We start from the raw sequence: 12207 nt of genomic DNA, 5'->3' as shown, positions 1-12207 counted from the left end.
TCGGTGAAGTACTGTGTAAAGACCAGCATGGTTGAAACAGAGGTATGCCACATGGGTTCCTGGGAGCCACAATGTCTGCTGATGTTTCTCTTCTCCCTTTGACTGGCACTAAATGTACCTGATCCTTTAATACCAATGATTGGTCTGAGAGTGAAGTCATCAGGATTCCCTGGTCTAAATCAGTTGCTACATCACACTGTGGTTCATGGTGATGGAGTTCCCCACCGCTCTGGGCTGACCTTACATTATGTGTTTCACTTTCCTAAATGGTGGTTCAGGACTGGCTGGTGGGTAATGGCTGACTCCGCTTGCAAACAATAGTGTGAATAGGTATGGAAACCACTGTAGGCCAACTTCAGTGACTGACTACTGATATGAGATTTGTCCAAAATCGCCATTGTCCAGCTCCAGCATAAATAATCCCAGTCATCTTTTCACCCTCACACTCATCTTCCAGGAGCATATCTTTGAAGGGCTCAAGAGTGGATCCTGGAATGATTAAAACTCCACCATTTTGTTTGTTCTTCTTAGGTTTTTATTGTGTATTTTCACTTGAATTGATCAAGTAGCTGTTTTTGTGATTACGTTTTTATAAAATTTTCATCAAACACAAAAATTAACACCTACAAACAGAAACAACCAACACAGTCAACATCACACAAATGGCAGCAAGTAGCCTAGCGGTTAAGAGCTTTGGACCAGTAACCCTGTAAGGTTGCTAGTTCGAATCCCTGAGCTGCCAAGGTGGAGAAATATGCCGTTCTGACCTTGAGCAAGGCAATTAACCCCAAACAACAACTGTTCCCTGGGCGCTGATGACTTGGAGTCAAAGATGAAGGGTTAAATGCTGAAGACACATTTAATTCAGGTGTGCAACTGACTAGGTATCCCTGATTTCCCTACAAAGATCTCCAGCCCATGATAAATCAAGATTTAAAAAATAATAATAATTAAATACCATTTCATGTACTGAATGATTTGTCATGAGGACAGCGTAGCCTAGTGGTTAGAGCGTTGGACTAGTAACCGGAAGGTTGCGAGTTCAAACCCCCGAGCTGACAAATCTGTCGTTCTGCCCCTGAACAGGCAGTTAACCCATTGTTCCCAGGCTGTCATTGAAAATATGAATATGTTCTTAACTGACTTGCCTGGTTAAAGAAAGGTAAAATAAAAAATAAATTAAAAAAAAGGTCAAGACACCCACCCACACCAACAGCCTGTAGTCATCCCCTCAAAATAGCAAAGAAAGCAAAACAGAAGTGCAACGCGTTGACCATAGAGAGCTGTTTATTAGCGTGATAGTGACTAGGGTGGGTCATCTAGGTGATTAATGGTTTATGTTGGTCTGGTATGGTTCCCAATCAGAGACAGCTGTTTATCGTTGTCTCTGATTGGGGATCATATTTAGGTAGCCATTTTCCCCATTGTGATTTGTGGGATCTTGTCTACAGTTAGTTGCCTGAGTGCACACCAGTAGCATCACGTTTCCTTTGTGCTTTATCGTTTTGTTCGGTGAGTTTGGATTTATTAAAATATGTGGAACTCTACGCACGCTGCGCCTTGGTCCAATCATTATGACAACTGTGACAAGAAGGGATTTTTGGGAACAGATTATCTTTTACACTTCACACAGATGAACAATTAAAATGAATCTAATTGAAAAACAGGGTATATAAATGTTAAACATTGACAAAAGCAGTTACACAAGCAGTTAAAAATGAGAATATCAACGTCATATATCATGTTATCAGGTGAGCTCACCACTGGACAAGTCTCTCCCAGGGTGGAGTGCATGCCTTTTCACCCCCATATTTCTCCAGCGTGAATCTGACCTGGACCCCAGGAGACATGGTCATACTAGACTCATACACATAGACATCATACCCAGGTATATCTGCGGCTTTCCTCAGAGAAATGTACAGCCCATTGCCAGGTGTTATAATCCAGGGTGCCTTCAGAAGAGTAGAACCCAACCCAGGAGTTATGAAACGTTTTCTTCCAGGCAGTGAAGGATTTCTTTACATACAGACAAGCGCAGGCCTTTCCATCCTTTACGAAGAGCTGCAGACTGGCATCATAGTCATTAATATAAGCAGGAATCTCTCTGTTGGCATTATGAAACTCAGAACTCCTACATATCTCGTCCCCAATAGTGGCAAATACACACAAGATCATTACCTTCTTGTGGAGCCTGACCTGGAGACCAGGGTTGAGGGGTACTGAGGCTTGCCCCTGACCGAGGCCCTGTCTAGTTTGCTTTCACTTCCATTGCTCTTATAAAGCACCACCATTACACCCTGGTCTAATAGCCTCTTGGGGATCCCACTCCAGATGATCCTGGCTTTCCCTCTATCTGTGGTTTTCACCTCAACCTTAATCAATGATTTATCGTCATCCACTCTGGGGTTGTCCATGCCACTCTGGGGTTGAGATGTTAAACGAAGAGCTTGCTCCTTAAATAAGATATTGGGACGTGTAAAGTGCAATACAAGAGCCAGAAGAAGTACCAGACCAGGTGGGCCTCCCCAGGTGTTTTTCAGACTCTGCAGACTGTTGTGGTTGATCTCTACATGATATGTTTGTGGAATAACATTTAGGTTAATGGTTGGTAGACTTTGGATTTGTCTAAGGAGGCTGACATTGACACGGTATGTATTGTCTGGATCATAGCCACTTCCTCTGTTTCCATTTGGTGGATAGTGCTGTGTGACATAGACCTCGTCCACACTTTGCTGATTGGACCCTTCGTTCCTAACTCTGAGTATGACCCTCTCCCTGTTGTTCTCAGTCCCCCTTGAGTTGTAGAATTTTCGAGTTACATAATAAGGAAGTGCCATAGCTCCATTGTTGCTGTTATTGCGACCAATATTCCCTAGTGAGTAGTACCTTACATGGAGACTGGACAGTGAAGGTAAACGGACTGGGGATATCAGCGTTTCCATAGAAATGAATGCCATAGTCTTCCCTGGATGCATTGAAATCGAGTGTCATGTTGTCAATTTGAATATTGTTGGCTAGCCAGTGAAGCAGCATCAGGCCGTGTCGAGGACCAGGGCGGCCAAATTCTATGTTCCTGATATCCCTTATTGACAATAACAATTCTGGGATAGCACATAGGTATGGGACAGAAAAATGATGAAACAACTCATGAAATCCCTTCCAACCGTGGCCAACCGATGACAAAACAAAGATTGGTAGACATTAGCACCTTTAGTAAAAAACAAATACAAAATGACATCTGGATTGATATCTGTAGCTTATTTCTTGTGGTTAACAATACGTTTATCGTTTTAGGACTACCAAGAATAGTTCATCCACTTGATCTGAAAATGAAAAGTTCTGAAAAGAATAGAAAATATCTGACTAACTTTTATTTGGAGTGAACTGTCACTCTATTGGACCAATATGTCCTAATATGTACTCTAAGGTTTTCCAAAATAATATCTGGAAACAAATTAGTTACCATAAAACATCTCACTCACCTTATTGTGCAGCCTACCACCAGAATCTAGTCTTGACTGTGTTTGTTTCTCTCTTTTCTGTCAACAGATCCCAGGATTGAAACGGACTAAAAGGTGCTTCTTGTAGCCTACATACACATAACCAGTACACAGGGCTGAAAATGTAATGGGCGAGGTCTGTCAGATACATAATGCAGATTCAAAATAAGGGTCAGCAAAACTTCACTGTCCTCATTTGGTTACAGTAAAATTAGTAACAGTACTGTTATTTAGGTTATTTATCCAGTCCAAATAAATATTTTACATTTGACAGTACCTCATTTGACCCTTCAGAGAATACTGACAAAATAAAGTGTATTTCAAACAAGTCCAGATTTTCCTCTTGCTTAGATAGACAGACAGGGCCCAGCCAAGCACACCCCATTTCCTTCCTCTCTTATCTCCCATTGCACATGGAGTGTGTGATGCCCTACTGAGAACAGAAGTGGTTTCCTCAATATTATCTCAATGTTAATGAAGTTATTTAACTGACATGTCTCATGGCTATGCTACATGATACTGACATTTTAGGGTTATGGTGTCTGTATGTGACCTTATTTTTCTTTCCCAGTGCAGCACATTGTGACGGCCCTGAATTTGTATCAACGTCTCAGTGCTTCCTCTCTCTGTCCGCCATTTTATGGTCAGCAAGCAGTTCTTGCACCTTGCAGTGGTCAGGTGTTCTTGCGAGCCACTTTAAAGTTTACCGTCAATGTTAGCACACTAGAACTGTATTGTGTAGAGGTGTATAGACTGCAGCTGTGTTCTGCTACAGTAATTCATGTTTTCATATACTGTAGTATCCTTCTAGTTATATGAGCCTATTACATACAGCATATGATTTTAAGTCAGTATTCATACTGTAGTAACCTCATCTGATTAAGCCTTTGTACTGCATGCATCTTATAGCAATTATCCCATATGATTGTGTCCTATAATATCTTCCTTACTATTCCTTGTAGAAGCAAACCCTACATGTGTTCACTCAGGAACCCTAAAGAGTACCTGTGTGGGTCATGGTGGTGAGGTGACAAGTCAATAAAGACAACATCCTAACTGGTCTAGCCGGCAGCCTTGTAGTGATCAATATCCAACCCAGCTACCTAGCTTAGTATCACAACACAGGTGTAACCCTGCCCTATGTTATTGACAGACAGACTCACACATTTAATCACTCACTCACCCACCCAACACTGTCACTCTCGATTGGCTGCCTATGCAGTTTGGAACACCTAGTGTAAGCCTGTGAGGGAATTCTTTACTTTATTGCCCTGTGATTACTGGTTACTACTCTGAGGTTATCCTGGGTCTTATTCAACCTCAAGCACCATGATCCAGCTGCATCTTCACCTCCAGATGCCCTGTGGAGAATAGCTCCTTAGGGTTGGACTAAGGCTATTTGATGCTATTGGAGGTTTCAAGGCAGGGTGGTAGGCTACCTTGGATGTGTTGTACATCCATACATCACATCTCTATTAGTTTATCAAAAACAGATGGTAGCCTATATTTGCATTGGCATAGCAGGGTTTCATACATAAACCCCTTTAGTTTTGCAGCTGGATGAGGTTGTCAAGGCAACAGAGCCAGGAGGCTGAGGCTGTGTTCCATGTGTCAGATAGCTGAGTCTTCTTCCCCTGCTGTCACACCAACATCCACCCTGCCTGCCTGTCTGTCATTCACAGTTTGCCTTCACAGGCTCACACCAACACAACACACATATTGACTGGATTTACACTAAAATAAGTTAAACCAGGATTCCCTGTTTATTGGTTTTCTTTAAAAAAAGAGCTGTAAACAAATGGACTGGCTCCCCCTACTGCTAGCAACAGGAGTTGAAGTGTTGCCTAACTCCATTAGAGGAAACAGCGAAGGCATTGGAGATGTGTTAGAGTAGAGCTGGCTACTTCCTTGGCTCATCTTTTTGGTGAGACACTTTGCTCTTGCAGCATTTATTTCCTCTCTTTCCCACTCTGTTGCTCTTGCAGGATTTATTTCCTCTCTTTCCCACTCTGTTGCTCTTGCAGGATTTATTTCCTCTGTTTCCCACTCTGTTGCTCTTGCAGGATAAAATGTGGGCAGATGAAGCAGATGCTAAGCTACAGGACTGTTTTGCTAGCACAGACTGGAATATGTTCTGGGATTCTTCCGATGGCATTGTGGAGTACACCACGTCAGCCACTGGCTTCATCAATAAGTGCATTGATGACGTCGTCCCCACAGTGGCTGCATGTACATACCCCACCCAGAAGCCATGGATTACAGGCAACATCCGCACTGAGCTAAAGGGTAGAACTGCCACTTTCAAGGAGCAAGATTCTAACCCGGAAGATTATAAGAAATCCTGCTGTGCCCTCCGACGAACAATCAAACAGGGCAAGCATCACAGGACTAAGATCGAATCTTACTACAACGGCTCCAACGCTTGTCGGATGTGGCAGGGCTTGCAAACTATTACAGACTAAAAATAAAATAAAAGTTGGTGAACCCCAGGATGCGTTGCAGCTGCACCCTGGACGTATGCTGAGGCCAATCCACCACTGCGGGAGAAGACGAGGATGTCATCAAGAAAGACAAAGATGAACCGGTTCAGCATGTCGTCAAGAACGTAGTTCACCAAAGCCTGGAACAAGGCAGGGGCGTTGGTGAGACCAAAGGGCATGACCAGATATTCGCAGAGGACACTGGCCGTGTTGAAGGCGGTCTTCCACTCTTCCCCCTCTAGTATCCGCACCAGGTGGTAGGTGTTTTCGTAGATCCAGCTTGGAAAACACTGTGGTCCCCTGGAGCAGCTCGAAGGCCGAGGAAATGAGTGGTAGCGGATAACAGTGCACGGGCACAGGTTCTAGTCCTTCTTCTCCACGAAGAAGAACCCTGCACCACCGGGAGAGGAGGAGGGACTGATAAATCCTGAAGATAGGGAGTCCCCAATGTAGTTCTCCATAGCCTTGGTCTCTGGTCCCGACAGCGAGTACAGACGTCCCCGGGGCGGCGTGATACTAGGGAGAAGGTCAATCCCACAGTCATAGGGGCAGTGCGGCAGAAGGGAAGTGGCCCAGGTCTTGCTGAACACCTTCCGGAGGTCCTGGTACTCCGCGGGCATGGTGGAGAGGTCTCGGGGGCAGGTTGCGCCGATTTCAGACTATGGACATGGCAGAACGGACTCTAGCCCATGATAGCCCACGTAGACCAGTTGATGAGTTGATTGTGTTGCTGGAGCCAGGAGAATCCCAACACCACAGGAATCTCGGGGGACTTGATGAGCAGGAACTGAATGGTCTCGCTGTGATTTCCTGACACGTGTAGGTTGATGGGAGTGGTGGTATGGGTGACCCGACCTATAGAGCGCCCGTCCAGTGCTCTAACATCCATGGGAATGGAGAGGGGCTGAGTGAGGATGTTCAGCTCCGAAGCCAGTGTGGCGTCCAAAAAAGCTCTCATCGGCCCCAGAGTCAATGAGAGTACTCACTCCCTGGTGAGACTGGTCCTTTACCAGGCACGAGGACACAAAATGACCAAAAGTCCCACAATACAGACAGCTCCTTGTGCTGATCCTGTGTTGCCTTTCCGTTGGTGATAGCCCAGCTCATGCCTAGTTGCATGAGCTCCGGAAACAGTGCCTCTGCCCGCTTCGGTGACTCTCGAGGAAGGTCAGAGAACCTTGTGTGCTCTCGGCCACTGGACTGTTGGGGACTTCCAGCATGGCTCAGAGACGAGGTGGAATCCCTGGACCTGAGAGTGACGTCGAATTCCCTCTCCATCCGTCGTTCCCGCAATCGGCCAGCAATGCGAATGGTCAAAGCGATGAGGGAGTCGAAATCCGTGGGCAATTCCCGAGCTGCAAGCTCATCCTTAACCTCCTCCGAGACACCGTGCAGGAACATGTCAAACAATGCCTCCGGGTTACACACACTCTACGCTGCCAACGTGCGGAAATCCACCGTACAGTCGGCATCTGTGCAGTCTTCCTGCCAGATTGCTTCCAGGCAGCTTCTCTCCTGGAGAGCGGGGCATCAAAATCCTTCCTCACCTCCCCCACGAACCCCTTCAGGCTCACACATATGGTCGGCTGCTCTTCCCACACAGCGGTAGCCCAGGTGAGAGCCCTTCCAGACCAGAATAATGAGGTAAACTATTCTGGAGCGATCCGAGGGGAAGGAGGAGGGCTGAAGCTCAAAAATGAGGGCACACAGCTAAAAAAGCCCGACAGATGCTCAGCTCTCCATTAAAGCGTTCTGGAGGAGGTCATCGGGGCTCCCGGGAAGCTGGAGTGGCCAGTTGGGTGGCGCTGCTAACTGTCGAGTTACTGAGGAGCGGTGGGGTTACCACCTAGGCAGGCTGCCCCCCAGCCAACCCGTGGAATTGCTCCCGCAGCATGTCCAAAGCCTGGTCATGGCTCTCAGACAACATTTGGACCCCCTCCATCAGCCCATGAAGCAACTCCTCATGCCTACCAATGGAGGCTCCTTGGGAGGAGATGGCGTTGCACAGTTGGCCCGGGTCTGCTGGGTCAGTCATGGCCAGTTCGTACTATCAGGTATGAAGGTAAGAGCCAGATGCAGACCACGTTGAATAATCAATAGTTTAATGATCCAATAGGGGTAGGCAATAAACAGGTCAAGGCAGGCAGGGGTCAGTAAACCAGAGGTGAAGCAATGGTATCGGACAGAAGGCAGGCTCACGGTCAGCGTAAGCAGAGGTAAAACATCCAGCGTGGGGCAAAGGTACAGGTCGGTAGGCAGGGTCAGGAGCAGGCAGAGTGGTCAGGCAGGTAGGCTTGGAGTCAGGACAGGCAAGGGTCAAAACCCAGAGGGCAAGAAAAGAGAGACTGGGAAAAGCAGGAGCTGAGGAACAAAATCCTGGTTGACTTGACAAACAAGACAAACTGGCAACGGACAAACAGAGAACACAGGTATATATACACAGGGGATAATGGAGAAGATGGGCGACACTTGGAGGGGGGTGGACACAATCACGAGGACAGGTGAAACAGATCAGGGTGTGACACTACAATCCAATGTATATTGTAACAAGACACTTTTGAGATCTGTGGGTTTTTTTGTGTGGTAAAATACAAAATAATGATATAAATAATTATTGCGTTTCATCATTTTTTGGTCCCATTTCACCCTGCATTGGTATCACAAGTCTGATTGCACTATGGCGTGATAAGCGTCTGATAAATTACCACAATGTAAATGTAAAAAATAACACTCACAAAGAATGCTGGGTATTATTATAATGAGCTCTTCCCTGAAAGAAGAACAATAATAATACATGGTGTGCTTTGCAATTTATCCATTTTACGTTTTGCATTCAAGTAAGGTAAAAAACAATGGTATTGTAGTGAAGGCATGTACTTGCAAATGTATTTTGTATTTTGAAAATATAAACCACCTGTATTTATTTATATTTCATCTGTATTTTAGTTTGATACATTGGTCTTTAGAGTGTCTTGTATTATAAAAATATACATTTTGTTAGATTTCATTTGGACTTATTGCTCAGACCACTGATCAGAGCAAAACACAAAATATACACATTTGTAAACTAAAACTGTACTCAAAGTATTATAGTTGACTGCAAAACTAACTAAAATAAAATAATTTATGTTTAGTTTTAGTTTTTTACTTCTTAAATGGGTTTTTCAAGCTTTTTTTTCTAATAAGGTTTTTGAACTTCTGAATCTGGCAGATAAAGCCTGCCAGTAGATGCCAATGTTTCAAATAGACCTAGCTTGTGCATCACTATCACCTGCTATAACTAGCAAACAAGGAAGATATCCGAGGGCGGGCACGAAGTGTGACTGGGCCAAGCTATAGCAGCTTGTGAAGGTGCTGGAGCAGTTCACAATCCACACGGACCAACTTCAAACTGACGGCCAGTCGCTGTCTGATGTAGTGTCGTGCCTTCTCAACCTTGAGGCAAACTTGAAGTCAACTACTGTTGCAAAACAGTTGGTACAGGTCCTCCTTAAGTCACTGCGTGAGAGCTTTGCATGCATACTGAATTCTCTGGCAGCCAACTTTGATCCAACCACTGCAGCAGCTTGCCTGATGGACCAAAGTGTGACTCTGGCATTTCGCTCAACAAAGTTGGAGCCACTGATGAGGCAAGCAGAGTCTTTTGTATTTAAATAACAGAGTACAGCTGTGGAGCAGCAAAACTCCAGGAAGATGTCACCCCGATGAATCCAGCAAGATTCTCGACCGGTGCTTCAGAAATATTGCTTTCTCGCATCAAAGATTGTGTCTGAGGTCACTGTCCAGCTGGCGGGTCAACCTAGCAGGGCGTTAAGTGCCCTGTGTGAACTGTGGAAATATCTGGAGGAGGTAAAGGGGGGTATGTTTACAGAGGAAACTCTCCAGTTATTATGGCAGGCAAGGATGGCTGTGCCCTGTGGCATTGGATCTGGTTTGTGCCCCTGCATCCCAAGCGATCGTGGAGAGAATATTCTCTGTTTGTGGACAACTGTCATCATACTTGAGAAAACAAACGACCATCTCTCTGGAACACAGAGTCTTCTTGAAGATAAACCAGAAAATCTTGTTTGGTTGAACAGAAACACACACGCACAGACACACAAGCAGCATGGCTGTGAACTGATAGAGTTGTGATGACTTGTTGTATTACTTATGTTTTTGCTGTTGTTGTAGCTGTTTTTATTAACCCTATTGGAAGGGGTTACATGTGATACATGTTTAATATTACAAAACATAACATGTCAAATGTGCCATGACTTCATTTGTTTTTCCCCTCTCTTTCAGTGAGATAAAGGTAAAGGTACTTGATTATTCTACTAGAATGTCCTTCCTCCATACTGTATGTCTTACACCAGTCAAATTCCAAGTCACATTAGGATTGATTTATAATTATTTATAATGATCATTACACAGGTGCACCTTATGCTAGGGACAATAAAAGGCCACTAAAATGGTCAGTTTTGTCACACAACACAATGCCACAGATGTCTCAAGTTTTGAGGGAGCGTGCAATTGGCATGCTGACTGCAGGAATGTCAACCAGAGCTGTTCCCAGAGAATTTAATATAATTTTTTCTACCATAATCTACCTCCAAATAATTTTAGAGAATTTGGCAGTAAGTCCAACCGGACTCAAAACCGCAGACCACGTGCCAGCCCAGGACCTCCACATCGGGCTTCTCATCTGCAGGATTGTGGGGATGGGAGGAGTATTGGTGTCTGTAATTAAGCCCCTTTGTGGGGAAAAATTAATTATGTTAGGCTGGAATGAGTTTTCCCCCACAAAAGGGCCAATGTGGGTCCCCAGTTGGTTGGCCTGACTCCAAAGTGGGTGGGCTTATGCCCTCCCAGGCCCCTGCCTAGTCATGTTAAATCCATAGATTAGGGCCTAATGAATTTATTTTTAGTTGATTGAATTCCTTATATGAACTGTAACTCAGCAAAATCATTGAAATTGTTGCATGTTTCCTTTATTTTTGTTCAGTATATTTCTGGCTCTACTCTAGAAACGCCGTACACTAAATACCACTAGATGGTGCTAGAAGAAAACAAATCATTGGCTCTGCATGAAAATATTAGTCTCTCACTCTGTTTTGTTTGCAAGAGCAGTTAACTCTGACTCCCTCTCTCACACAATGTTTACCTGCTCTCTCACTCTCTTCTCTCTTTCTCTCATGGACTGGGAGTGAGACTGATCTGAATCAGCTGTTACTCATGAGTACTGTATGTTGGGTAGCTCATGTTTTACAATGACAACGCTCTGTTAACATGTTATGTGTTGGTTAACTAATGCTTTACAATGAAACCCTCTATTCCTGCTCTGTTCACCATGCTGATTTAGAAACAAACATTCATTATATGGAGTATGTAACCTTCCTGTATCAGATTTGTCCTTTTTTGACACAAGACTTAAAATGATGAAGAAAATAAATGATGTGCACATGACTGAGACATTCATCTCATGTATATTTATTATGATCATACGCTGGGTGTGTTGTGTGATTAATGGTGTTGCTATGGGTCACTAACTTCAGTATTGCCATCAGGAAGTTATTAACAACTCAGGAGAAATACGAGTGTCATAGTGTGTTTACATCATTAGGGCTCTATTTAGAGAGAGAGAGAGAGAAAGAGAGAGAGAGAGAGAGAAAGGCCAAATAATGCATGCAGAGCAGAATTAGGCCGATACCCGCTAATTATCCAAATCCAGAAAATTCTCTAGCAAGCTGGTCCTGGGACTCTGTTCACAAACACAAACAGACCCTACAAAGCGTGTGTGTGTGTGTGTGTGTGTGTGTGTGTGTGTGTGCGTGCGTGCGTGCGTGTGGATCACTGGTCTGTGGTGCTCCTGTCATAGTGTGTTTACATCATTAGGGCTCTATTTAGAGAGAGAGAGAGAGAGAAAGAGAGAGAGAGAGAGAGAGAGAGAGAGAGAGAGAGAGAGAGAGAGAGAGAGAGAGAGAGAGAGAGAGAGAGAGAGAGAGAGAGAGAGAGAAAGGCCAAATAATGCATGCAGAGCAGAATTAGGCCGATACCCGCTAATTATCCAAATCCAGAAAATTCTCTAGCAAGCTGGTCCTGGGACTCTGTTCACAAACACAAACAGACCCTACAAAGCCACAGGACAGCAACACAATTAGACCCAACCAAATCATGAGAAAATAAAAACATTATTAATTAACAAAAAAACGGAGCAAACTAGAATGCTATTTGGCCTTAAACAGAGA

The 12207-nt window shown here is 44.5% G+C and overlaps 1 pseudogene; it reads right to left on the bottom strand.

Moving 5' to 3' along the window:
• Window positions 1-616: 616 nt before the first annotated feature.
• Window positions 617-3033, bottom strand: LOC109874756 (uncharacterized; annotated as a pseudogene).
• Window positions 3034-12207: the final 9174 nt, after the last annotated feature.

This window comes from Oncorhynchus kisutch, linkage group LG30 (genome assembly GCF_002021735.2).
Source record: "Oncorhynchus kisutch isolate 150728-3 linkage group LG30, Okis_V2, whole genome shotgun sequence".
Classification (NCBI taxonomy): Eukaryota; Metazoa; Chordata; class Actinopteri; order Salmoniformes; family Salmonidae; genus Oncorhynchus; species Oncorhynchus kisutch.
The sequence above is the reverse complement of the archived record's forward strand: the minus strand, read 5'-3'. Positions and strand labels throughout refer to the sequence as shown.